The sequence below is a fragment of the Passer domesticus genome, chromosome 2 (genome assembly GCF_036417665.1).
Source record: "Passer domesticus isolate bPasDom1 chromosome 2, bPasDom1.hap1, whole genome shotgun sequence".
Taxonomy (NCBI): domain Eukaryota; kingdom Metazoa; phylum Chordata; class Aves; order Passeriformes; family Passeridae; genus Passer; species Passer domesticus.
Window position 1 is genome coordinate 49,681,366 of NC_087475.1, and position 26,516 is coordinate 49,707,881.

The window sequence follows — 26,516 nt, forward strand, 5'->3', positions numbered from 1 at the left end:
GTAAAACCATGGAAAGCCCATCAGTTGCAGACACAGGCCAATGTAAGCACGGGAAGCTGGAATTTAATTATAAGAGCAGAGACTAAATAATCCTGCCATAACTTTCTAAGTGTAAAAGAAGAGGGTATTTTCCAGGAAAAAGCAAAGCCTTGTATAAGAGCCCAAGTTCGCCTTTCTAGGTGCAAAAAATTGGATTGAAATTGATAGCAAAAGAAACAGGAGCCAGCTTCATGAAACCGTGACTCTTGTCACTGACATTAATCAGATCTTCTTGTAACCAATAAAGGGGATATATTTAATGCTGCCCAAGATCTTCCCAGATATTGAGGCTTTAAACCTGGTATTTTCAGGCAAATTCTTCTTTATTCTTCCAATAAACAAATATGTTGTTCATGTTTGGGTTTAGGGGTTTTTTTGTATTCTATTTTTTTACATAACATTTTTTAAGCATCAAATTACCTTTAATTATATTTCATTTTAGTACAATGTTAAATGTTCTTTTGAAAAAGAAAAGGTTTTGTCATTCAAAAAACTTTGATCTTGGAACACCTTTTTTCTCTCCCCTCCTGCACAGAGGTAGAGAGGTTTAGAAAAATGTATTTTTCAGTCTAAGAAAGATGCAGAAAAGATGTACCCATCCAAATATAAACCATAGATTAGGATGTCACCAGTGTAGGTATAAGGCCCTATTTTTACTGACTCGTTGCTGTGGCTTCAGTTTAGATACCTTACCTCTGAAATATATTCCATAAGATAAAGGCATTTGATTTCTTTTGTTGGTTTTTGTTCTCCCTGTTTACACAAGTTTAAAAAGTCCCTTGTGTCACATAAAACAAAAATCTGAATCTACAGTTTTGTGGTTAGAAAACTTCTGTTGGAAATATTGCATGAAGTCCTAGTCAAGTAGAATATCATAAACACCAGGGTACAAGATAGCTAATCCCCAAAATTCCATTACAGGTAGACATTTTCATCTGTTTCATTAAAAAAAAAAGGCTTCTGTTTTTTTATTTATTTTGAGAAGTTAAAATTTTAAATGGAAAAGATTCCTCATTTAGATCTGTTGCTTCTTCCTGTTTGAGTCACAGTTTCTTTTTCTTTTGAACCACATTTTCTTTCTCAGATGTATGATAAAGTGCATGAAGTCTATTCTGTTAACTGCATTTTACTCTCACAACTGATTTCTTTTAAAGGAAATATGATTCTCATTAAGCCATGTTTGTGATCATTCATGACAGTGATTCTTTTTAAGCCATGTTTAATTGAATATAAGTCAAAGATACTAAATGCATGGCACTGGGTGCCATGACTCAGAATTCTTCTAAGGAAAGAAACATGCATATTTGAAAACATCTGGATAAAACTTCTTATTTGCATTTGGGTCAATGATTTATTGAAACAATAATTACTTTGATACTATAAAGAAAATGGAGAACATATAAGCTGTCTCTTAGATGTCATCTCTTACTACAACAGATTTGAAGATAAAAACTACTATTCGGACAATAATAAAAATGCCAACATTAAAGTTATTTTTATGTTATGATTAGGAATGTCAAAAGGTATCATGTAAAAATCAGTTGGTCAAATTTTGTTAACTAAGGATTGTGACTGTCCTGTGACTGAGAATAGGTAATGTTTTACTGTTTCCTCCCTGTTTTTAATACCAAATAATAAATGTGTTAGTGCATTTTATTTCTTTGACTTTGCCTCAGGCGTTGAGGTTAATAGTATGCAACAGTGATGATAGATACCATCATTCTATTCAATAAAGTTTCTCCTGTCAAAGGGAGAAATGGTAAAAAGAGAAAAGAATACAATTACTTTGACAAGCTCTAATCCACTGTAATGAACTAAATAAATTTATTTTTAAAAACTGAATGAAAAAGATTTAGATCTGCAAATTAAATTGTAAAACAGTCTTTTTATGCAGACCTGGTACCAGGCCAGCCAAGATCCAGAGAAGGGTTAAACTAAGCAGTGGGGGTTTTTAACTAAGTGCACTGTTCACCAAGCAAACATAATGGCTGATGATTGTTAAACTCTTACCAAGCAAATTCCCAGTATCACATACCAGGCTGGTAGTTTGGATGCAAAGAGGAGTCAGAAGGAGACGTTTCAAAAGGATGATCTCTGCTCAGATATACTTTGGTTGAAATCTTACTTAACAACATATTTCAGGTAGATGAAGCAGTGATCAAAATGTGTCCCTTTTTAACTTGGAAAAAGAACCCCATAATTTTTTAATTAATTGAAATTCAAAGTAATAAAAATTGAAATATTGAAATGTATGAATAATCCCTGAAATAAGTTGCTTTCCTCAGGATTGTCTATGCCAACCATACAGTCAGAAATAAATCTCTAAATGAATGCATTCATAATCTCCAAATAGTGTAAATTGCAATAACTGTGACATAAAAGTCCTGCATTATCCAGATCCTAGTTTATGCTCTCCATTTTATATTCTTTTGCTGTTGTTTCAGTCTTGCCAGACTTACCATAAGAGAACAAGTTTTTCTTGGTGCACAACAAGCCCAGAGGCGCAAAATATCACCCAGAAAAAACAATATTCATGCTGTGCTGTAAAATCTTCCTGCAAATCTAACTCACATTTTAAAAAGTGCTTTTGCTTTAACAGTCTGTTAGGACAATCTCAAATATTATGGAAATACACTGAGGTACTTGACTCCCCTGATTCAGTGAAAGGTTTAATAAGCTTTGTCTCTTCATGAAATCATTATACAATTAATCCAATTTAAGATCCATGTAGTGACTTGGTATTGTTCTAGCACACTGAGAACTGCAAATTTTCAGGCTGGAAAAATAATTAGGTATTAATTTATTGCCTGCCAGTTCCCAGGAATGCTCTTTAAATCATTGTCTTTGAGTATTTCTGCAAAATGGACTGATGGGAGAATGTAATCTCTTGAGCAGGAATTTAGCATACTCTTCATATTAATGTTAAATTTGCCATTGTACCCCTGAAGATCTCTCAAACAGAAGAACTGAGAGGGAATCTTCCAGCAGCGCAGAGAACTCGGAGCCAGAAACCTCATAAATAGCATTTGCAATTACACATTGTATCTTCTGCCCTGACTCTGACCTTTATTACACAGATGTTGGTCAAGTAAGTTAAAGTTCAGATGGCACTATTAATAAAAGTTTGGTGCTCCTACTTATGAATAAATAGATCTATAGCAATGAATTCTGGGTAACTGTATGTCATGTAACCTCTTTCAGAAAACTTTTCTTATCAGCAATAGTATAATAAATGGTGTAAACTATGTGTAGTACAGTTGAGGAACAAACTGATCAGCAGATTAATGGTGAACCTGGCAAGCACTGGGCAGGAAAATTAATTATTATTTAACAGAGTGGAAAATAAAGAAAGGAAGAAGAAAAAATGGCCAATAAAATAAGTCTGCATAGATTGAAAGTCTCCTTATCTTCCACACTCTTGACTGTTACTTTCTTCCCATATATTTTTCTTGCAAATCATGTTCTTTTTGCACTCAGCTGAATGAAATATGAATCCAAGGTTGTCTGCAGTTTATCACAGTCATCTATTTTTTGACCAGATTATAAGCAGGTTAAGTCCTGTCTCATACTCAAGTCAAAGTATTTGTAATTTATTTCAGTACAGGTAATACTCTGAATGTCTAATTTATATGTTTATGTCACTACTAAAACAGACACAAATTTTTGATGATGTTTAAATTTTCTTGTTTTATATTGAATTTGATACAAGGTTTAGGGTCTCATTGTCACCCAAAAGACCAACTTTTCTGTAAGAAACAGAACAGATTCCTAATTCCTGGAAATAGAGTCCAGTTTCTATTTGAAAAGTTTTGTTTCATTCTGTTTATATTCAGAAATGAGAAAACAAATTTGCCAGAAGTTTTCTCTTCTGATAGATAACAAGTTTATTGATCCTTGTTATTGCTTTGTCTTTTTACCTTACAAATGTGTTAATACATGAAGACTCACAAATTCTGCATTGCTTTATGAATTGCTGCTGAAAACACATGGCTGAACATTGCAAAAAACATACAAAATTAAGAGCATTAATAGCAGAATGCCTTATATTAAGTCCAATCCACAAGACATATTTCCCACTGAAATGTACTTTTGAAAAAGAAATTAGTTATGAAATTCAACCTAAACATAGAAGTAGTAAGACTGATAGACATGCCCTTATTAGGATAGCACAGAAGTTCTATATACAAACAAATAGAACTGTAATTAGTAAGAAAAGAAAGTCAAACTTGCTGGGCTTCCGTCTAGTAACTGCTCCTCCAGGAGTGGATTCTGTTGAGATAGATTTGGAGGGTTTTCTAACATTCCCTAAAGAGATCAAAATTCATGAATTAGTCAAACAACCAAGCCAAAAACTGATCATGTAACCTGTCAAAGCTTTAATCTGAGAAGATAGTAAAGTTCTGATAGTAGTTCATTTTTAGAAGAAGCTTAGACTCCCCAGGCCTTTAATTGGAAAGTGATAACACAATAAAACTCACATTGCCCCACCTGCACTGCCTATTTAGGTAGTATGGAATAAGGTCAAGTTTGCACATATAGGTGGACCATATACTTTTGCATTCTAACCATGAAAAGCCTGGCAGCCTTAAGGACTAAACCAAGACACACAAATAATAGGCGTTCTTGTGGAAGCTATAATCAAAGGCCAAAAATCCAGAGCTGACACCTAAGCAAAGAAACATATGTTCATATTGGTGTTCTTCAGAGGATTTTGATGAAACATGATGATGACAGTGGATATAAGGAGTATCAGAACTACTGTGCTGCAGTCCATACCAATTCTTTTGAATGTCTTAGACATTTACCTACTCCTCAGTCTGCCACAGGTCAAATTGCATGTGGAAGACATCCTGCCCAGTTTAATAATAGTTAATAGAAATTGCAGGTGCATAGCTTCAGAGAATGATCTAGGTCACCCAACACACCTGTCCAAATTTCCCACAATAGTTGTTGGAGATTTTAAAACACATATGAAGATCAGCATAAAGCAAAGCTGCTTTCCCAATAGAGGTGTTTCTTTTGCCTGAACACAGGCACTTCTACATGATGATGTTGCCTCTGCTTCAATTAAGCCTCTGCTTCTCTCAGACAGCTAAAATATTCAATGTAGGTGCCTCTTTCTCATCCTCAAAACAGCAGCCTGTCAGAGAACTGTAATTTCTTTTTTTTTTTTTCAATGTGCTGAATATGTCTGGAACTCCACCTAGAGAGAAAAAAATTCCCCATGTTATAAAGCCTCTGCCCAAAATACCAAGGAACAAAGAAACATCAATAAGAACATTCTCTCCTCATAGCACTAGGCTACCAAATGACAATGTATATTTACTGTAGCAACGTAATGTCCCTTCTAGAAGGGGTCACCTGCTATACCTAAACGCCTGCTAATCAGGCCACTCTCCAGGATTTTGGCGATGAGGATTCAATACCCTGCTCAGACTAAATCAAGTCAAAGGTTATCTAATTCCTTTATTAGTGTTCAGACTTCTTAATTATTACACACCCTTTCCATAAAACAGTACTAGTATTTTAGAACACTCTCAGAATTCAGTTACCTGTATACCTATTCCTGCATCACAATTCACTTGTTGGCAGCGTTTAAAGGCCATCCCGCAAGAACTTTCAAGCAGTCAACTCTGACTTCCTTTAAGCATCTTAGAGATATTCCATCTTTGAGGGAGGCACCTAGTGAAAGTTGTCATATAAAGAGTGAAGCAGTCTTTAAAGACTGTTGATGATAGCTGAAATAGAAATCAGGTGACTGTGTACTCCATCTCCACCTAAACCACCCAGATATCATCTACAGCTGGTTTGCATTCCAGTGACTTTCACAATCTGAGGGGTTTGGGGTTTTTTTTCCCTGTGAAACATCTGGCCTTTGAACACAGATTATTATTCCTGTTTGGAAATGAACTATTAAAATGCAAAATATATTTATCCACAGGAAAAATACATCCAAACTGGTAACAAACAGTACACATCTGTCAAGTCTGTATGCTGCTGTCCCACACTGTCTTGCTAGATAGCTAAATCTGGTTATGTGTCTTTTGTGATTCCTGGACCTTCCCAAGTAGAAGTCTATTAAATTTAAATGTAATAGTTTCTTGAACATTTAAATTTTAAGTAAACATTTAAATATCGGTGGCTCATTGGAACTTGTCCTTTCATTTCAGGCTTCTGTCATGTCTTGATAATTGACTACACACTTGTTTATACAGGTTCTTCTTCCTGTGTTTTGACATTTTCTAACCCACTATTAAACCTGCAAGCAATTCAGGAAAACATATCAATTCTCCTGTCACTTTTTTTCTGTGCTGACGTTATTTTGGCATTTCCTTTTCCATACTCTCTTGCCAGAGTGTTCAGTCAGTCTATGGCCTTTACTTGTACCCCTGACCACTGCACCTTCATTTAAGTGCTGGCAAATCAAGGACAAACAAGAAAAAGGTTTTCAATTCAGACTTTTTTTTTATTGGTGTTGCCTTTGTAACTGCAAAGAGTTCAAGGCACATATATCTATAATTCACATTTTTATCAATTCCTTCAGCCACTAAATAATCTAAGTTCTTATCAGGTAACTGGCAGAAGTACTATCTTGAAACACTTCAAGAATGAAAGACTAAGTAAAAGATTGTACAACCTTAATTCATGACTTAAAAGAACAAAATATAATCAGTCATATTTCTGGACCACTTTCATCAATTTCCTCAGTTCTGAGGGAATGAAAGCTTTAGTGAAGTAAAACATTCCAGTAATGCTAAACAAAAATCTAAAAGAAAAAAGAAAAAAGGAAAAAAGTTTTTTTAAGTTTTCTTAAATAATTCACATGCATTATTTTTGGCCTGCAAAGTGCTTCATTCTTTGTACAATATCTGGCGAAAAATTCAGAGCACCAGATTCTCTTACTAATAAGAATAGCAATGATAGTAAAAATTCCTGAAGGAGAGTTTTATATTGTGCAAACTCTGACCAAGAAGTGTCAGGACTGAAAACACTAGAGGCTCTGCCAGTCAGATGATCTGCAGAGATAATTAACTGCAGAGTCCACAGCTTTGGCTGGCCCAGGGACAATGTCATACATTCTGTATCCAGGACTTAAGCTACCAGCTTCCTTTTGAACTGGGCTGTCAGCGAGAGCTACCAAGGCATTCAGAACCAAAGCAGAAATCCCTGTGTGATCATTATGTGGTCTAGACACGCCTCAAATGGTCAGCAGTACTGAAGTTTCAACTTAGATTGTTTTGGTTGGGTTTGGTTTGGTTGGGTTTGATTTTTGGGCTTCAGGCAGGTATAATTTTAAATTTTGTGTGTTTCATAACAGAGCCTCTGCAATAGGAGCTGGGATAATGGTTTTAGACTGAAGGAGGGTCAATTTAGATTACATGTAAGAAAGAAATTTTTTAACAATTGGTGAAACACTAAAACAGGTTACCCAGAGAGGTGGTAGATTCCCCATCCCTGGAAACATTCAAGGTCAAGGTTGAACGGGGCAGGATGTGATTTCAAATTAGACACATATTTCATAGTTTGACATAAAAACACTCACATATTTTTTTAAAATACTAACTCCCAGATTCCTATGCCAGTGTGTTTTTCTCTTTTGCTGAGATAACTATTGGTTTTAAATTTCATATTTCCTCTTTCCCTTTCCTACTAAGTGATTCATAGTTTTTCCAGTGATATTTCTATCATTGTTCTGCTGAACTGCAGCTAAAAAGTGACTACTGGTTTCAAACAGAACTATCTAAGTCTACAGGTATTAGTAGTAATGCACTATGACAATTGTAATTTTCACATTGAGGTCTTAAACTGAGTTTAGGAACGCAGAGATATCTAGGATGAATGAAGAACCAGCATGTAATGAAGACTTACTCTTCCCTTCATGAGTGTTTCAAAGAGCCTCTTAGCTCTCTTCAGGAGCCTTTGGGAATCTCCTCCACTAGATTGTAGATAAAAATCTAGATTTTTATACTTGATTTGCTAAAATCAGTCTCTGAAATACTTAGGATAGAATTCAGCATTTCATACCATATAATATTAATTACAGAGCATTTTAATATAATTAAAATGAAATCATATGACATAACATAGCTTTTGCTTGAAAATTCATTTATAATTCTGAAAGTTCTATATGGATAATAATCAATACCCTCTGATTTCTAGGTAAAAAGTATTCTAGCTGGTAATTGTCAGTGCAGAATGTAAACTATCACTTCACAGAATCAGCAAATGGTTGAGGTTAGAAAGGAACTCTGGAGATCATCTGGTCCAAACCCCCATCACCTGCTCCAGTTGTATCCATCTGGATGTCAGTCATCCTTGCACAAGGGTGTTTACATGGAGCTGGTTCACCTTCACACCCCAGGACTGAGCTGAGATTCTTTGAGAAGTGAATCCATCCCAGTTAAAAGACCTCAGAGAACCACCTGCTTCATGATAATTTCCTTCATGTCAATGCCTGGTGTGCACAGGCACTAAATAACTAAAAAAACTAAATCACTTAAGCCATGTTTGCATCAGTGAGAAGACTACAAATATGTACACAAATATATAAACATACAACCACATACAAATAAATATATTTGAAGACTGTGTGTGTATGCAGCACTAATGATTGTTTCCTTCATGTTAACCATCAGTGGTTTCCCAGAAAATGAGCCTCAAAAGATGATGAAATAAGAGGATGGTGGAAAAGGTCCGCTGACCGTCTGTGTCTTATATCACCTTCCTAACATTATCAGTTTTCTCTCCTTATATTTATAGTCTTAAAATATTGATATTTTTCTCTCACATTTAGAAACCCAGCAAGTGATATTGGAAAAATTCCAAGATATCTCTAACCTCTGCTCTAACAAGTCATGTGCCTATAACTTTCCTCTTGGAATTCAGAAAATATAATCATACTGGCTAGAAAAATCTTTAACACTGGATCTGACACATCACAAATCAAAATGAGAAACTCTTTGCAAGTTCATGTTTATGAGGACCACAGAACCCCAAAAAACTCTGCACATCTTTGCATGATGTGCACCAGAAAGATTATTTTTTCACAGACAATTTAGGCAATGAAGCCATTAGTTGGAGGTTCAAGCTTTACTCGATGAAAGGAAATGTAAAGATAGATAAAAATATCAAAAGAAGTCAGCAGCTCTTTTAAGTTTATGCATTCATGAAGTATAAGAGATTATCCTCTCTACTTTGAAGGGCAGACTAGGATACAGAAAATTTAAAATAACTGCATAATAGTCCCTGCAGAAATGGGAACAAATAAATGGACTCTGATTTGTTACTCTATTAATGTAAGTATGAATTCAAACCAGACTAAAAAAATGTTTTTATTTTTTTGTTGCTATTTTATGAAGAGTCAGTTTCAGTATTCAGTCAGTCTGCTCAGACAAATGTTTTAAAGTATCCACAATGGAAAGGAGTGAGGATCTCACTAGATACTCAATATTGCATACCACAAGCACATATTATTCCTCCTTTGAAACAATTACTAATCAGACGTTAATAAATTCCCTGTAGTTCATGGAAAGCTGGGGACTAAGAAGGGAAAAATAACATGATGCAGCTCTTACATTAATGATTTTTGATGTCAAGTAAAAACATTATTTTAATATTTACTCTTTCAGCAGTGTCTGTGCTGAATGCTAATAAAACTCTTTAATGCACTTCAACTAGGAGATTTCATAACACAGGAAGGGTTGTTTTGTCTTTCCTTTTAGTCTGGGAAGGTGATGAAATTACCTGGCTTCTCATTTACATGAATTTGCTTATTTTATTCCACAAGCATAGAAGAGTCTAGAGACACCTATGCCAACTCTGATTTCTGAGAGACAGTTATCATGAAAAGGTCAAATTACCCACGTCAGTGTCAATCTCTTAAAAAAACAGACAGTGCAATGAAGATAATTTTTATTCTTAACTCTAGAGCTGGTGAACATCTGGCCTGTGACTGAACTAGAGAATGAAAAACAAAATTCATACTGTAGCCAATACTAACTCAACTACTCCAACAGAGAGAAATTCTGGCAGCTTCTGTTGTTCCCACCAGTGCATCTGCTAATCCTTCATTTTGTGAAGAAATAAGAGGCACAGTAAAGCTGAACACCAAACAATTGCAGTAATCCATATAAGACCAAAATAATCTTTGAAAAGAAAAATATTATTGCATTGAAGTTGGATGTTTACCATTTTTATAAATTAAAATAATAGAATGGTCTCTTTTTATAATTTATTAAGTATATTTGAACAGGATCCTTCTCAGCTTGCTCTGTCTAGGTTCATGGCAGGTGTTAGACATGAAGAAAGCTCTCTTGATCAGTAAAAAATATCAATAGGACAACTTTTGCAAGTAATCTTGGACAAAACTTCTGCAAATAACTTTTCTACCAACTACAAAGCAGCCTAGATTCTCACTTCAGGTTAAATGTTTAATTTCAGTGCCATTCAAAGCAGGCCAGGTAGGTAAAATCACCTGTATAATAAGTTTATTAGTTCAATGCGTAACATACATAATACATGCATGATATACTTATGCGTGTATTTATTCTTTGTACATGTCCATATGTGTGAACTCATGGGGGAACATGGGCAAATGAGTGTACACACATGAATTCAGATTACAGAGTATGTACATCCTAACTTATTTACAGATTTAACACAAGTATACTGGAGCACACAAAAATACATTACTGAGTGCACTTTAAAAACCAAAATAAATTATTTTATATAATGAATAATCCAAAGCTTTTAGACAAGAGTTTGCCAGTGTACCAAAGAATATTTCCTTTCTGATCTCTCAGTTGTGTAGTTGCACATTAGGAGTACTTAATAATTCAGGCACTTAATGTTGAGACCAGTCAGAGCATGAAATAGAAATAATGCCCACAAGAGTAAGAAAAAACATGAGATTTCAACCCAGCAGCAATGATAAAAAGTCTTATTTATGCCTGGTACTCAGTCAAATCATTTATATTCATAGAACAATTTTGGTTATGCCTATGCTCCCAATTGCTGTAATCTGTGTTCTCCAAACTCTTCTTGCTAAAGTCAAATCCATCAACTCAATTTTCTTAGGAATCACTGACTCATTTTCAGAATCTTTTCTATAGCAATATAAATAGGAGAACTCCATAAAGAGAATGCAAAAAGAAAGTAAAATGAGGACCCATTGCCATGATGGAATCAAATTTCCAGACATGCCATTAAACTGAGAAACTAATTACCAAATTCTGGAGTTAGATTTTACACTTGGATGCATGTACATTACTCCCACAGGTTTCCTTAGGACCTACTCTTATGTACCAGAGAAAATGCTTTGGCTTAGAATTTGTAATCATATCACATTAAAAAAACTTGTTCTTCAGGTGCAGCCAGATGTTTAACAAGTTAGTCATGCAAATCCCATTATGTAAATATTTGGATTCATTACCTTTTTTTTTATAAACCATTTCAGAGTAAGCAGTGAGTCCTATTGCACTACTTATTTTACTGGGAACTGTGCTTCTTGCAGACTGCCAAGTCAAAACAGAACGCACAGCGGAACAGCAGAAGAGCCATGGGGCAAAATGCAGAAAATAATGTGTGCTGAGATGAGTCATTGAAAAGCAGGATGCCTTTCAATGGATTGAAATAAGGATTCTAATAATTAATTTCCTGTTCTGCTCCACCAGCTAATAATAGTATAAAGAAGCTAAGAAGTGCTTAGCAATACTGTTACAAATATGATATACAACACAATATTAAGTATCCTTTACCAAGAACACCTTGACTAACTCTCAGTAAAGATATACACAGAAGGTATCATTGATACTGAATGTTGTAAGATTTACAGCTGTTTGTGCATCCCATAGCATCATACAATTGATATCAACATGTCTTTGGGTAGGATTGTGTTGCATGTTCAAGCATGCAAAATAAGGTGAATATCACACTGCACCTGTGAGCCATGAATCTAATCTCTAATCTCACGTTATAGACATGGTTTTCCACTTAATTGCCTGAACATAAAGGTTGGTATCTTCTATAACATCCAAGGATAGCTAAGATCCCAGCTATGACAGGGCTGAGAGATATGAGACAGGATGTACATGGCACCTAGACCCTTCTAAGTAACAGGAAAAGGACGAGTCGAATATTCTGGACAACTCTGCCAAGGCCTTGGCCAACACACAGACATAAAATGCTTCCATGATCAGAAACATCAAGTCCTATTTAACATTCCCAAGATGATAAAATATCTGTACACCTCTGATAGATGTACCTCAAGACCGATGAGAGACCTGCGATTTTCCATAAAAGCCACTGGAGACCACATAGGGAGACTGACCCTAGGCAGTCTGAAATGGTACCAAATACAGGTATTTAAGTAGCTGCTTAAACATTGTGTCAGATGTGATCTGGAGAGCTGTTGGACTCATCCTAGAGTAGGTATCCTGAGGGAGAATCATTTGGCTAAACATAAGTACAACATCTGAGACTCCTTCAAGTATTCCAGAAACTTTCAAAAGTCAGGCGAAGTATGTGAGGACATCTGAGAGACTTATGCTCCTCTGAGGCAGCAGTTTTATACCTCTCTGAGTCTTAAAATCACATTAATCCCCTACCAGCAAACAACCACCTCTTATGTTAGATGTGCTGAAAACCTCAACACTGCAGATAGTGATCACTGATTATAATGGGAGGTCTCATTTCATGTGGATTTTTATAATGTATAATGTAGGCACCTACATTTGGGCAATTGAACATGGAGTTGAAATTAAACCAAGTCATTACTAATATCAGAGTTTCCAGAGCATCTGAATTGTTGATAGAAGGCTGGACATGAGTATCACCACTGAAATGCTGTAGAACTTGGAAATCAGGGAAGTCAGCCCACTCTGCTTTATAATCATAGAGAATGGTACTGAGAAAAATAGCTTTAAAAGACATGCAAACACCACAGAAACACTCTTGAGCCCTTGGTTACATTTTGTACAAGCTGCAAAATGCAAATATAAAACTTATTTGCATTTCTTTCCTATCATGAATAGTCTTTATCTCTCATTTGTTCTATCTAATGTGCCCCAAAAACCAGACAAATGCTTACATGACAGGCAAATAAATATTTGGTCTGTTGGAAACAACTAGTTTACACAATGTTTTATACTGTTGTATATAACATAACACAGCCAAAACCTTTAAAGACTGGGCTGTCTTACCTTTGTCCTTCTGCCAAATAAAAATAAATGGCTTAATTAACATTTAGCCTTTAAGCAAGATGATTTTAATTTGAAGTCATTTTTCACCTGAAACACATCTAGCATTATAACTCTTTAATTTTTATTCTTTTCTTTTTCACTTTTGCAAGCTTGAGATTGAATACCATAGAATCAATCACCAGAAGGTCAGATTTTTCACTTGCTTGTCCCAGAATGTTTCCAAAAAAGGACTAGGGAAGGCCATGCATTTACATTAATTATATGTTTATATATCTGAGAAGTTAATAAAGTTCAATGTATTGAAAATGAGCAGGACACAGATCTAAGAAACATATACTTCCAAAAGAATCACCTTCCAAGTGAGATTGTTGAGACTAAATAAGAACTTATATAAAAGTTTGAATAAAAGGATCATGATGAAAATTTTTGCAAGGTGATTTTGAATCCTATGTATATTTAAATCAGTGGAGATCTGTTAAAGGCTCCAGCCAAATTCAGTGTTCAGCCATACAAAGGACCAGACATTTATGTGTCAACCATGCAGAGAACCAGATGTTTTCATGTCAACCTGGAAAAGAACTTAGATTAATAAGAACATGATGAATGAGGCTACTTAGGGTCCAATAATTTTGCTGGCACGGGACATGAGTATACATCCAGCAGCAATCAGTGTGAAATTAGTGGTATTGTAAAATGTGAATTAGTGGTATTGTAAGAGAATAAAGAAAAATATTTCACTGTATTTTACTGAGTTCATCATCAGAAGATCCTGAGAATTGCTATTTTTTGCCATTCTTTCCTCCCAATGCAATTCCTGACTGGAAGCCTGCCACAGGGACCATTAGGTAACAAGGAACTGAGGGTGCATTTTACATGTCCTGGAGTGCACAGGTGTCTGCAAAGGACCTCTTAGCTGGGGGGATTCCTGGGGAACATGTGAGGACCTGTGACATTCGGGGAGTCAAGCATGACACCCCCGCACAGGAAACAATACCTGGAGACAAATATCCCCTAAACTGCACCTCAGTCTTATGTGGAGATGCTTCCTTAGTTCCCACTAAGCAGAAGCACATACTCAGCCTTGTGGCCAAGATCCAGGGGTTCTTGGGAAGTTAAATTCTTGGCAATGTAAACTTCATTGCGTCATGTTTAAGACTGTGGTAGCTATTTCGTGGAAATAGAGACTGCAAAACACAAATGTGTTCTGAAACAGAAATCCAAATGGAGAAATTACAAATGTAAAATAAAACACAAAAGGGTATGGGAAAGAAAAAAAAAAACAAAAACAAAAAAACCAACAAAACAAAAACAAAACATAGATATTTTTCTTTGAATTTTTTAAAGATTCTTGTCTCTAGCAGGTGAAGGGCCCACTAGAAAAAAAAACCAGTCTGACTCATCAGATGCCCTTTGAGAAACAGCCAGAACAAATAGAGATGGATGATAATGTACAGTAAATGTCGTCCTCAGATAACATTCAGCCTAAACACACTCTGGAAAGGAAGAAAATTGAAACACAAATATGCTTTCTCAGTCAGCCTGGCTTAATTACCCATGCCCTCAGAAAACCCACAAAAGATAGTAACTTCCTATGGTAGACTTTACGAAGAAAAAACTTGAAAAAATTTTCTGAGGCACACTTTTCAGAGGATAATATGAAAAAAAAATGTTCTGAACCAATACATCTCACAGATATCATGACAATCCTCCAATTAATGAGTCAGCATTAAAGTGATTTTGAGGTAGGCGGAAACTCTGTAACTGTTTTGCGTTGTGTCAATCCGCCCTGGAAGACTTTTTTATCATTTACATCTTCCCTTATGTAGTTACAGACATGAAAAGAGCCAATCTGTATGATGATGAGGGAGGGCAATGACACTTCCTCTAGACAATCTCTCCCTGTCTCAGAACACTGCAGAGATTCATATTGCAGAGCCATGATAAACTGTGGGCAAACAATGAAAAGCTGGCAGTCTCCTACAGTTTTTCAGAACTCAGAGCAACCACACAGCTAAGTGACCTCTGCTTCTGCTAGGTCACCGAGAGGTAAATAACAAGAGAAAGGCAGTAAATGAAGCATTATTGTGCAGACTCTGCCTGTACTGTATCAGTTCTGTGGAAAAATAAAGGTTTCCTGTGTTCTCTTCCTCCATGGTCTCAATTGCATGATTAAGTGAAGAACTACGCTATGTGTGGTGTGAGTTAATTTGCCCCAGGCTGAGTACTGGGAGGTTCAGGGGAACAAAAAAAGTTCCCAGAATGATGCGGTTTAGTCAATAAGAGCTTGGGTAAACTTCTTTATCTCTATGGCCTGAACATATGTGCTGGGCAAGTCTCAATCCTGTGCCTTAAACTGAGAAGGAAGAGGGAATCCTGGTCCTGCAGATTACCTACCCCTTTTCAAGCCACTGCTCCCCACACTTTACTCAGGCTATAACTTGCAACACCATTTTTCAGTGACTGCATTTACAGAACCTGGTCCTGCTCATAAAGAGCTAGTTGCATGCCTTGTGTTGGTATTCTCAAGGAAATGTTTAGCCCTTCTCTAGGAAAAGAAGGCATAGAAAACTGTGGTCTTTTGGTTACATTATAAACTCAAAATAAAGCAGCCATATGAAACACAAAATTTTTTAAATATTAACATTTTGGAGTTTTATGCCTTTGATTTCTAGTCAGTCTCATGGATCCTAATTTACAGTTTTTAAATGTTCGATACCCAACATACCATGCTAAAGTAATTTTTGTTCCAGCAAAAAGGTGGTTGGATTGTCAATCAAAATATGTAGCATGGTCAATGCTGACTTGAAACCAGAGCTGAGCATGATCCTAGAAGCCTTTATTCTTTCCAGTAATCCACAGACACATGAACAGCCTCAGTTAGTCAGGATTATCCACTTCAGATGAGATAGCTATGACTGGCCCATCATGTTCCCCATTCTGATTCTCATCCAGAAAACTCATTAATGCATGCCTTGGCCACATTCCTTTTGAACTTCTTAATTTAAAGCAATAGGTCTTCCAGGTATTTGGGTCAGAATTGCACATTATGTTTGGAATCTGAAGTCTATTCCAGCCAGGTTTTGACATGCAGAGATTAACTGCTTTCATGATCCACTTAGTCCTTCTTCCTCCAAGGATCCAGACAGCAATTTATCTTATGCTTTTCTACTACAGATGAAATATCATATGTTTAATGGGAACAAAGCAATTCGTGACTTCCCAGATTCAGGACCAGATTTGAAATAGCCATAGCTTTGAGCTGCAGCCCTGCTTTGTTTGCAATCCTTGCTAATATGCAGCATTGGAACACATTTCTCATAAAAACCAGCACATGCTGCACTTACATTCCAGGCAGAATTATGCCACCAATTATTGGACACCAATATCATCTTTAGTAGCTACTTTACACTCAGCTGTCCATTACACATTATGGACACATCTACAAAGTTGATATGGTGACAAATCACTGAACAGGAAAGGCAAGACTGATGCATAAATGATGAAAACCGTGTAAAGATACATGTGTTTACAAGAGTAAAGAGGGAGGAAGATGAAGAAAGAGACCACAACAGACAGCATATCAGGAAAATGTGTAGAATATCTGTTAAATATCTTAGTCTGAAAATATTTTTCCCAACAAGCTTATCTGACACAAGGAGAATTAAGAATTTATTTCATTACATCTGGCTTTCAACAAAGTATCTGTAACCACATCAACCCTGGCTTGGGTGGCCAGGCTGCTTTGGTGGTCACTGACTTTCCCATCAGAGACATTCAAGTTTATCTCAGATTAAAGTTCGACCATAATGAAATTTTATTATCTGCAACAGCAATCTATTCTCATTCAGACTGCTGATATATCACTCTGAGCATTCTGACAAACACAGGAGGTCTTGAAAAACAGGCCAAAAAATGCCATGGATGTTTATGTACATCATACCATTCAGCTATTTCACAATGTTGAGCTATTTCTATTTATATTTTCATTAGAGATAGGAGGTATTTATATTTTCCTCTAAGAACAGTTGATTAAATAATACTTGTCAACTGAATTTTAAGTTTGCACTGTTTTCAAGGAATAATCTGAGAATTAGCTTTTTAAATGTTGAATTAAATTTCCTTGTAAAATTCCAGAAAAACTGCAACCTGAGGTCTTTCTAAGGATAGCTGTCCTCATACTGGAGTCTCAGGGTTTAAAGTTGATTTGATTTTAGTTACTAGTGGAGACAGGCATCAGGAAAGTACAACTTTTCTGCACTTCATCTGGAGATACTGGCTCGTGTGCATGGCACTTGCTTGAACACCATGTTAGGGGAGAAGAGCTGGGCATGCCATCCATCCATGAATTATGTGACTTGCACCAATGTCAGAAATATATCCTTGTGTCTGCCAGTGTATGGACACAGAAGGGAGTGACCCAAGCGAATACAGCTGAGCCTGTAGTCACACCCTCTTTTCCTTCTTGCTTTGATTGCAGCTCTTACACAGGTGTCATTCATGCTCACACCTTTTCTGGGTACATATGGCTCCTCACATGGCAAGTTCAGTTTGGCCACTCACAGAATGACTTAGTCTTTCCTTACAGACCCCTTTACTCTGAGAAATATTTCAATGCAATTCCTTCCCAGCTGGAAGATTCACTCCATCCAGCTGCCACAAGAATAGCTCTCCACATCTCGACAGAGCCCTACAATGTGATTGTTTCATAGAGCACTATGCAAGCATCACAGAAAAGTCATATTACAGTTAGTAATAAGTAAAGTCTTAATATATAAATCTGTGATTCTCAATTAGTACTGACACTGTTTCAAGGAAAACACTCCAAATGCAGGCGAGAAAAACCTTAATGAGGGAATTCCGACAGGGCTTGTTAGAGCACGCACACCAAAATCATTGCCTGGCAAAACATACAAGTGCTTCATTTTCTAAATAATTGGTGCTTGGTGAAATTTTTGTGCACACTTATCACTGTGTCAGAGATGCCAAGGCCAATTGAACGCCTAAGGAATTCCTCAACTGAGAGGACAAAGGCCCTCAGCTGGGCAATTCACACTGCTGGGGCTCAGTGAAACCTTTTATGTCACATGTCAGACAGACACACTCAAATGTATTTGCTCTGCATGACATTGGTGACATTCCTTCTTGATAGCAATGGACTTTCTCAGTTAGGCTGGATCAGCTAGAGTTATGTGAACAGGAAGGATATGAAGGCCATATCACGTGCAGTTTACTACGTGATGCATGCACAATCTTTGCTTAAAAAAACTTTGCAAATATTTCTTGTATCAGTGGGTTCATTGCCATTTTAGTCTTAAAGGGACACTTCTGCTGTCTCAGTATCTGCCAACAATTAGCAGGCAAAGACCATTTAATCAATACTAAAATACCATGAATATATGACTGGATTTATGATTTTATTTTGTATCACCAGGAATTCTGTTATAAGCAAGAACAAACACCCTTTCCCTTTATCTCCAGCCCATCACTAGGAAGAGAGCACTCCCTCTGGTATGCTGTAATAGCCCCATGCCATGTCAGATATGCAAAGCAATCATAAATCCACTTTAGCTTGTTAGTTTACTGCTGTTTTCTATCACCAGACAAGCACAAAGCAACTGGAATGTGTCAGTGAATCTGACCTAAATCACACTTCTTTTTTTCTTTTTCGAGTGGTATTTTTAAGCTGTGCCAAGCAATAACATTCCAAGACACCCAGGGAAGAGAGTTACAGCACATTCACTGACTTTCTAGCATGTAGATGAAATTATTCTACTGATTCTCTGTGGAGTTCTCTGGGCTGCTTGGCCCAGCTTGAGCAAAGCAATATAAGCCCAGCACAGCTGAGTAGTTAAATGGAGTTTACTACAGTAGTATGTAATAGTATAATGTTCCTGAAAAAAGTGTACAAGGATTCAATAATTCAATTTCTTTTTTTTTTTTTTTCTTTCTCTTTTAAAATATATTTTGGAGCATTTAGAAATGGTAGTGGAAGAAAATTTTCTAAAACATTTTCTAGGAGGAATAGATTTTTTTTGGTTTTTTACTTTCACTTTATTTTGAAGAATGCTATATCTGTATTTTACTGCTGTATTTTAAGAGGAAAACCAGAAGTTCATAAGAACAGTCAGGAAGATAAAGTTGCATTATTAACCCAAAGTTAAATTCTGATCAGAATCAGAGTTTACAGGATACAAAAAATCCACATAGAAGATATAAATACAATGGCTGATGAATCTAGAGAGACTTTCTTTCTTTAGCAAGACATGGAAACACATAAAAGTCTCTTTAACCTCACATTCCTGACTAACTATGTCTGGTTCCATAGTCAGAATAAATGAAATGGTAATTGCTCATCCATTATATTTGACAAGGATGCTGCTGTTATTAAAAAAAAAGAAAAAATTAAAAATTGCTTCTTTTGTGTGCCATTCTATTCCAAAGAAAACCTTGAGAGTACACAAATGATACATGAGACATTATGATTATATGAGCACTTCTGTTACCAGGGAATGGCTTACAAACATATGACTCTTAAAACTATGGCACTTATATTGTTTTGCTTAATAGATAGAAAAGAACAAGAACTTAATTCTGTTTGTCTCAAATCATGCATAACAGCTTTAGTTGCTTTAAATAAATAAGTGGATTAAATTACCTATGGTGATAAAAAAAATTCTCAAGAAATCAAATAAAATATGCCAACATATAGTCAGCAGCAACTCAAGTAACCTAGAGCATGAGAGAGATTATTTATTTACTGGGAGACAGCTACTACATTTGTTACTTAACTCTCCAGCCCAGCAGGACTTCAAATAGAGCCAGCAATTAAAGTTAGTTAGGCAATCAAAGGTTACATAGAGACAAATGAGGCCATAAAGGGGCCCTGCTCATAAAAAATGTTGACAATTACAGATTTCTTTTGTGCATATTCTGTTCTTCCACAGAAAATATACTGTATAGGTATTACACATTGTTAACTTAGCAGCATATGCCTTCTCAGAGTAGTCTGAGAGAGAACTAACCAGAGACTGGTAAAATGCAACGGCTTGATTTCACAAAGGTCTGATGGTATAGTCATCTTTTTCCCTGTAAGCCTGTACTTTTTCCTGGTTTTTACAAAGCTAATAACATGGTGTCAAGGATTTCAGCTCTTGGTGCAATAGCTGTGTTTAAAATAAGCATCTTAAAAGCAGCATGGGAACATGCTTCACTCTCAGAATATCCCATGCTCATATCCCTGCCCGTGGGTGAAGAGCCCACCTATGCATGCCCTTGCCCTGAGCCTGCTGCCATGCAGTGAAGGATGATGCCCAGAGGCTAAAGCCATACCAGATCCTAGAACAGCTGGGGCTGCTGCTCAGGTCAAGTGGCACAATTGCCTTTGTCTGTCAAGCTCTTCTGAGGGTTTCTTGTAGGAGAAGTTGTAATCTGTGATGTGTGGATTCCAGCCACTGGATGTGTCTGTTTGCAAGTTAGAAAATACCTACTGAGAAAGGGAGGAAGGAAGTCCTAGAAATCACACATGACACAGTATCTCAGTTTCCATTTAGTTTAACAGTTAGTCACACTCTCAGACAACTTTGTGATTAAATGTACAAAACCATATTTCACCTGTATCTGTGGCATTGCCATTTGGGAAGCAATCATATTACATATCATGATCACAGTATTATTCAGGTGAAAAGGGAACTTGGCAGGTCTCTAGTCCAAGCTGCTGCTCTGTGCAGGGGTAGCTCTGAGGTCAGATCAGATTGCTCAGGGCTGGGTACTGTGGGGTTTGAAAACCTGACAGAGACAGCACAGCCTCTCTGGGCAACCTGCTACACTGCTTGACAGTCTTCAAGGTATCTGTTTTCTTTTTACTTTGTATGATTTTGTAGCTCTTCTGTTCCATTGTACCACTGTAGTTTCTTGTTCACCTGCCATGCATCTCCTTAAAGAACCTGTCCCTATCTCCTGATGAGCGCCCTGTTAGATCCCACCCCAACTACCCCCTATCCAGGCTGAAGAAGCTCATGTCCCTCAGGCTCTTCCCAATGTGCAAATGTGCTTGTCCTCCTGGGCATTCTGGTGCCCTTCCACTGGATGATTGTTGAGTTTTCAACAATCACCTCTTCTGCACATGTGGCTGAGAACAGAATTTTTGTGGGAACATTGCTTTCAAAGATTGTTCAATTCAGTTTGTGTTTGTAATACACTTAAACCTGGAATCACAAACACTGCAGAGCTTTCATATGTTCCTTTTTAGACTTTCACATCACAAATGAACATGTCTCAATTATAATAATATGTAAAACTATACTCCATATTATGTTCCTGAACTCCCTTGGGGCTTTCACCCTTCTCTGCCTATCTCCCTTTTTTCTTTTTCTCATTCCTTCCTGCTCTGCACATCACATCTTCCTTAATACGGAAAAGAACATGCCAGCAACCTTTTCTTAATACTTTTGTTGAGAGCACTTTTAGATTCACAGAGCTGTAAAGTTATAAAACACACAAAAGAAAAAAACACTTAGGTCCAGCTTTGTTTTCTCTGATGGGTCTAGGCTTGTTTGGAATAATAATATTAATAGTAATAGTAGTGTATTATAGTAATAATAGTAATAGTGTGTTGCATCTTAAAGCAAGACTTGGCAAATTGTGAGACAATTTGAAATGAAAAATACAAAACAAAACAGGAAAAAATCCCAAAACAAAACAATCACAGTCAGTTCTGACAGGTACAAAACATTTCTTTTTCGTGACTGTTTTCAAATTGCTATCCCAGCAGTTAGCATTTAAAAAGAATAATTACCTTAAGCTGACAGGCTGAAACAGTCTGAAATCTTCTGAACTATAAGTGTAAAAGATCTATTTAAACCAGAAATATGACATTTCTTTTGAAAAACATTGGTTAAAAGAGTTCAGCATTTGGCAACAGGTTGTCCTCTGCTTTGGACAAGGTCTTACAATTTCCTTACAAAAATTTCCCAGCTTTGGGCAGGGAAAATACATTTTGAAATTGGCATGCCAGTTTTGTGTTTTGGTCATTATTAAAATGGCTCTAAGCTAGGCAAAAAAGCAGAGAATTAATCAAGGTACCTGCTGTGTCGTTGTGCCTGTGTGCATTCAGAGTGCTGCCCTCCAAGATTAAATTTTTCTTTCTGCTACTTGGACTCCTACAAAAATAAGTGATCTATAAAAAAAAATGCTTCTACTCTGTGCAGACAAATATTCAGGCCAGAAACGAATGCATGCTGAGGTGTATGATTATCTAGTTAAATGGTCAGAAACAGTGTGAGAAGAAGAGGAAAAATTCCCCATTCCTGTTTCCACTTTACTCTGACTGCATGAAATTAAACACAGCAAAAGTCCTGGCAGATGGTGCCAAAGCCCATCGAGTTGTTGTGTAAAAAGCATAATTATAAAGCCCCAGGCTGTCATTTAAAAAAAAGTGTCAGCCAAACATGTCAGTGTATGTTATACATGCCCAGAATACATTAGGTGTACTGGGCCTGTCAGGGAACACAAGCAGAGGAATATTCACTATCCAGATTGCAACTCAGTTTCAGACACTCAGCTCTGTTCAAAGCAGAGCAAGCCTGGGTGTAGCAGGAAACATGAAAGTCACAGAGTGACTATTTAATGGCATTTGGCTGTTTCAAGTTGTGTGGTACCTGAGTGTAGTTTTATTTGTATGCATTTCTTTTCAGCCTAAACTCTCCATTACCTACATAATTCCTGAGCTGTGATCTAGTTCTCAATGTACCTACGCCAGATCTTTTCCTTTTTTTCCTTATTTCATTTCTCTTTATGGCATTTACCTCCAAAATAAGGATAGAACTGGTCACACAGCCCTAGGAAAACAGCTTCTATCAGACCCAGCCTCCCAAAGTTAGGAGTTCTTTCAAAGTAGTAATTTCAAAGGAGCAAGATAAATGCTGATGAATTGACCTTGTTTAAATACCTTGGACAAAACAAAAATGTTCATGCTGCATGCCAAAACCTATGCCAAAAATGGTTCTGTTTTGCCTTGAGAAATGGTTTCTTTAAAATCTTTATCTAATGCAGCACATTTCTCAAAAGATTTTTGATTTTTACTACAGTTTTCTAATAAAAATCACTTTCTTGAGAAATGCCTAACTGCTTTTATCCACTAGCAGGATGTAGGATTTTTTAAGTTAGGTTATGACATATGAGTCAGCTTTACCTTTTTAAGAAACACAGCAGACAGTTTCACCAAGCCCCGGATTTGTCTGTTTTGCCCTGGTTTATGAGCAGTCAGTAGCCAGTAAACTCTGCTCCTTCAGTGCAATAACAAAAGCAATGTGCATGACAGGCTAAAGCACAAAAACCTCATGCAGTTTGGCTCAGGATTGTCCTGGCAAGTTCCTATCAATTCTTCTTTAAAGTCTTGAAGGAAAGTTGGATAAAAACATCATTGTTTTGCTCTCCAGCCACGGCATGGTCTTGACTTTCACCAGACAATCAGTCCCTTACAGAAGCTTCATCTTCCCTTAGTGGTCCCTTGAAAGTGCCCTTGACTAGTATGGGCAGAAAAAACAAGGAAGGATTATACTCAAGCATCTTAAAAGGAATGATGTCAAGAGGGACAAATCAAAACAACGCAAATTAAGAATGATTTATTATTATTTTTTCTCTCCTGGAACAAATTACAGCTTGTCACAAAAATTGTTCCAAACACTCGTGTGGTCTGGTTTTGGATTATCACTATCTTTTGGGGCTTGTTTATTCAAAACAGTAAGTGATATATAATTAAAAACACTGGGGTACTCAGTATTTCACACTGATGAGGGACATTTTGGATCAGTTTACTAGCTGCTCATTTGTTCTTTTGCTTGTCTCATTGTTCTTTGGCTAAGACAGCACCACTTGTTTATATGCCTTGATATGGGCTCATCAGTAAAGCGAGGACTTGGCCCTGCCCTAGGACTGTCCTTAGTCAAGGGAAATTCAAGCCAGAATCCACTGGAGTATTTGTTTAACCACCCTAATGGGCCAGGAAAAGTGATCAGCATATTGGCAGATCAAGTCTGCCTGTTTGATACTTCAATAAGGAAAAACATTTATATGGAATCTCTAAAGTTAACGTACACTGAACTTCTGGAACAAGCAAGCATTCAGGATTTGTTATGGAAGATAAAGGAAGTATTTTCTCTCTGCTGTTATTGGAGAGAGAGGAAAATATTCTTAAGGTTACACCTTGGTAAAGGTAAATTGTCTAAAGACCCTGGGGGTCTCACAAAGAACTCAAATCCCTTTTGAAAGGTAAAGTATGGAGCACAGGGCATCACCAGCATTTTACATAGGACATATTCTAACATGCTCTTCTTGCTTCAGAAATTATCCATATCTAATTATTTTGGGCTCATAATTCTTCTGTTATGTTCTGCATTTCAATCCCAGCCAAGGAAAAAAAAATACTGAGTACAAAAAGAAAGCACAACTGAATCAAACGTATTTAGAAATTCAGAAGTAGAAACAGAAAGAAACTACTGACACATAGTGTGTTTGTAGCAAACTAATCAAATATTACATTTAAAAGCTTATCAGTAATGTGGTGGATAGTCAAGGCCCTTAGACAGATATTGTTCCATTTTAGCATGATTTTAACAGTAAAAAGGTAAGGGAACACTGGCACTATTGGTAGTGGAATAAAAGGTTTCCATGAACGTGTTAGGCAAAAAGCAGTGATCTTACAGGATTAAAAAAGATCTATCAGGTCTTCCAAACATACCATTTGTCATTGTATGACTTTTCCTCTGACAGCAAATTGATTCTTGCTGCACAGGCCCAGCAACATGTGGCAAAAGGTACCTATTAATGTTTTATTTCTGCAGTGACAGCATAATTGTATTTCACTAGGATCAGTATAATTTCCATCTATTCCACTCTGTCAACACATCTGCATAAATTGAGACTCAATTCTAGTTCAGACAGCACTTTCCTACTGCTAAACCACCTAAAAAAGCCTTTCATTTTCTAGTTCCTGCAAAGGGTAGAAATCTTATTCTCTTATCTTCAGCACACAAGAAAACTGCACAACCACATATAATGAGATTGCATCATGTCACAGGCTTCTCCTTACCTTACCTTACCTCCAAATATTGCAAGCATGCAATCCAGATCATTCCCTGCATCTTTACCTGTTCTGTCTGAGTATGAGCACTCACTTTTATTGTAAAGGTGACTGAGCCCTGGCTCAGGTTGCTCAGGGAGATTGTGGAATCTCTAACTCTGGAGATATTTAAGTCATCGGGACATGGTCCTGGATATCCAGCTGTACGTACGTGGTCCTGCTTAGCAAAGAAGTGGACCAGGTGACCTGCAGAAGTCCCATTCCAAGCATCAGCTTTTCTGTCATTCTCTGGTAGTGTAATCTTCAATGTAAAAAAAAAAAAAAAAAAAAAAAAAAACAAACAAAAAAAAAAAACCACAAAAAAAAAAACCCTTTGAAAAGAAAGAAAGTAAGACTTTCAAGGGAAGGATGATACGACTGGCTAAGAATTAAAAAAAAATGTTGGGACAGAATTCACTTACATTCAAATATTTAGTAAGAAAAGATATCTAAGGCTACATATCATCATAGCTCTTCAGTTTATCCTGTTTACCATACATTTTGCTACATGAGCCTGCTAAAATTCAGTTGTGCATTCACTTTTTCTAATAACTGAGAGTGCATGAAGACGCTGCTTGGACTTCTGCATGATAATGCGAACAAAACTCACATCAAATATGAAATACCTACCACATTTATATTGCACTTCTGTCTTTGTGATTTAGTCACTATTAAACAGCCTGGAAAGCTTACCAAAGCCACTAAGAGTGGATCCCCACAAATATATCTAAAATATGGCCACATCAGGTCTCTGTAGCAGTGAGATTTACCTACTGTCAGACACAGCAGCTCTTTCAGAATCTCTTTTCCCCTTAACAACTTCATTCTCTGGTAAAGCCAAATTCTATTTCCTTCTTTATTGCCTCATGAGGAAAAGTCCAAATAGTTCTTCACTCTATAGCATATAGTCTTCCTTTTTGGTCTGCAGCTCTCAAGAAGCTCCTTAATTAAGGTTGTTCTTCAACTGCTTTTCAGACAGGATCTTCCTATATTCAGTCCTGGATATAGGTAGGAATGTCTGAAGTCTCTAGCTGCATGATCTAAAATAACTTAGACACTCTTTTTCAACTTCCCAGGTATCTTTTAAGTATTCATCCTCTGATACTATTCAAAGTCTTCCAGGTCTTCATTCATGTATCAATTCAGGAAACAGCCACAGT

At 36.7% G+C, this 26,516-nt stretch overlaps 1 long non-coding RNA gene across 3 annotated transcripts; it reads right to left on the bottom strand.

Annotated features, from left to right (window-relative positions):
- Positions 1–2,046: 2,046 nt before the first annotated feature.
- Positions 2,047–5,764, bottom strand: LOC135295407 (uncharacterized). 3 transcript variants are annotated; one of them, XR_010357489.1, is made up of 3 exons: positions 5,592–5,753; positions 4,965–5,242; positions 2,047–4,344 (listed from the first exon to the last, which is right to left on the bottom strand). It is a non-coding gene; the product is annotated as an uncharacterized LOC135295407 (long non-coding RNA). The 3 variants fall into 3 exon arrangements; XR_010357488.1 differs by having other exon boundaries at positions 2,049–4,344; positions 4,845–5,242; XR_010357487.1 differs by lacking the exon at positions 2,047–4,344 and having other exon boundaries at positions 4,462–5,242; positions 5,592–5,764.
- Positions 5,765–26,516: the final 20,752 nt, after the last annotated feature.